Source organism: Aegilops tauschii, chromosome 2, assembly GCF_002575655.3.
Source record: "Aegilops tauschii subsp. strangulata cultivar AL8/78 chromosome 2, Aet v6.0, whole genome shotgun sequence".
Lineage (NCBI taxonomy): Eukaryota > Viridiplantae > Streptophyta > Magnoliopsida > Poales > Poaceae > Aegilops > Aegilops tauschii.
Genome location: NC_053036.3, coordinates 295,207,713 through 295,210,606, shown reverse-complemented (window position 1 = coordinate 295,210,606; position 2,894 = coordinate 295,207,713).

Genomic DNA, 2,894 nt, shown 5'->3' with positions numbered 1-2,894 from the left:
CGGGAGATCCGGCCTGACTGCTCAGCAGTCGGCCCGAATCTCGGGGGCTACACCCAGCAGGTGCGCTGACGCGCCCCCGCGAGGAAGAAGACAAAGTAGTTGCCGGAAGATCCGGCCCGACTGCTCAGCAGTCGTCCCGAATCTCGGGGGCTACACCCAGTGGGTGCGCTGGCGCGCCCCCACGGAAGATTGCAGACAAGAGAAGAGTTTCGTCCGGCTGCCAGCAGCCGGTAGAAGAAGAAAAAGGGCGCTGCAAGATGCCTCGCTGCCTGGCCAGTCGAGCCTGACCGGCCGGGAACCCCCTTCGAGCACCCGGGGGCTCGAAGGCAACACCCAACGGGTGCGCGGGTGCGCTCCGCGAGCGCCGAGCCACGCCGGCTGTCTTCGGCAAACTCCGCCTCGGCTACACGAAAACCAACGTGAGCTCTTCACCCGCATATTTTTTCACCGCGAGAGCACAGATAACCCCGAGCGACGCTCGGGGGCTATCTCCGCATTTTATTACAGTTGCAGCACTGTTCGCCCCGGCGCCAGCCAGAGTTGGCCCGGGGGCTGGCCGCTTGGCCTGAGACGTTTGTTCCCGCAGACGGCTTAGTAGCGTGCGTGGTACCAAAGGCCCACTCTTAGTCACAGACCGCAGAGCGGCTGTCCGGCTAGCAAGAGTGAACGCTGGAGGCCACTCACGCGAAAAACGTCCGGGAAGAAAAACGGTTCGGGTGACCCCGGCCGTTTTCTTTATGAGTATCTGCTCGGTTAAATTCGCTCCCAGAGTCTGAGTATTGTACACTCCACTCCGCGGCCCACTCTCAGCCACAGACCGCAGAGCGGCTGTCCGGTAAGCGAGAGCAAGCCAAAGAGTGGAGGGAACATGAAAAAGATTGAAGGGGGCTCGGACGAAACCGAGTCGGCACCCTCCGCATAAAACTTGCAATGATAAAAGCAATCATTTGATATACCTGCGTGGACTAACTTTGTCTTTTTGCATGATCATTTCCATGAACACCCGCCAAAAAACCTCCGCCCAACTTTGCCAAGTTGCCCGGAGGCTTGGGGGCTACTGTCGGAGTAATTGGCCACGGGTACCCCGAAGACGGCAAGACAATATTTCAAGACATCGGGGCTAGCAAAGCCCCTCAGTCCGACTGCCCCGCTGCTCCTGCCGGCTCCCCGTCCGACTGCTCTACCTGGCCGGCTGCCGACTACGCCAAGCAGCCAGCTGCCGACTGCAGCCCGACTCGACACCGACAAGACACCGACGAGACGGTTGTACCTGAGCACTATTCACGTGTCGCCCCAGCCCTCATGTATAGTGTCACTTGTCCCCTGGCACTATTTATGAAGTGACCTAGGGGACAAGCATGACATGCACCATGCCTTGCCCATGCCACCACTTAGCTTACTTCCTAAGCTAGCCATGCCTATATATGGGCACACATCCATCCATCCAAAGGGGATGGACTCACTCTCACACTCACGCATGAGCACCCACATGCTACGGCCATGAGCATGGCCGGCCACTAGCATGCCACATACGATGCATATACAGATCAGATGCCTATGGCACTGACCTTAGATACAGCTCCAGGAGCATCCTGTACCAGATATACTACAGATACTCATACATGCAGGAGTAGGGGTGTTATCTCTCCGGAGAGCCCTGAACCTGGGTAAACTAGCGCGTGCTACTCGCATACCCGCTCCCGGGCCTATCAGCAGCAGTCTTACCCTCACACTAAGCTCTTGTGGCATCTGTCGCCTCACACCCCCCCCCCGTGAGAATACCACGACAAAACCTCTCATGATGGATGACATGTTTCTATATCACGCATCTCATTTATTTGAGCATTGGATGTTTCCCTCTAACCAAATCATGCACGTATGCATCATAATGGATGATGTGTACATCTATCACGAACACACAATTTTTCCTTTGTATTTGTTTTGTGTAGGTACCCATAAATACTTGTCAACCTCGCAATCCCACGAGTTGACAAAACGAGCTCTAGATAACAACGATGACTTGGGATCCCATGGATTATCTTTCCCACCGCTCTCTTCGCGCAAAAACTTCGCGCATTTCTTCTACATGGCCCTCACTTGGCTATGGGTTATTGTCCATTACATATTATATGCCCATCTTGCCATGTTCACTTTGCATGACATGCTTATTCATATGCCTCTACCAAGCATTTGTGACCCATGCTTTGCATTACACATGATGATTGATTCTACTACTTGTATGTGTATTTGCAAGCTTGGTGGAGATATTGCTTGTTCTTGCCATGTTTCATTTATGATGCATTCCTATGATGATACATTGATCTTGCTTTGTGTTCATGCTTGCGATATGCCATGTGCATTGCCTATGCCTACTATTTGCTCACATGACATGATTGCCATGATTACCTATAGCATGTTGCATCTTTGCACTACTAGCTTGAATGATTTGATTGCCTCACACATGATGAACAATTGCTCTTTCTATTGTGTTGAGTGCCACACTATATTCACTACAGTCTTGCACTTTGGACACTTCATTTATTTTGGTGTTGTGAATGCTTCATATGCATACCATAGACCATTTGTTGAGCGCCTTATGCATGCTTGCTATGAGCTTGAGGTCGATGCTTATTCTCTTGACACACATATTTGCATCGCTACCTCACATTTACATGCTTGTTTCCATGATGTCCTTGATTTTGCTCAATTTATGTGCTTACATGACATGTCACAATCCCTTGTCACGCCGTATGATATGCATGATGACAACGCTTGTTCGGTGAATCAGCACTTGAATGCTTGGTTTTGCACTAATGCTAACCACATTTGTTTTTCCAAGTGTTTGTTGTTCTTGCTCGTTTTGAAGGAATCACGAGCCGGTGCGACATTGGAGA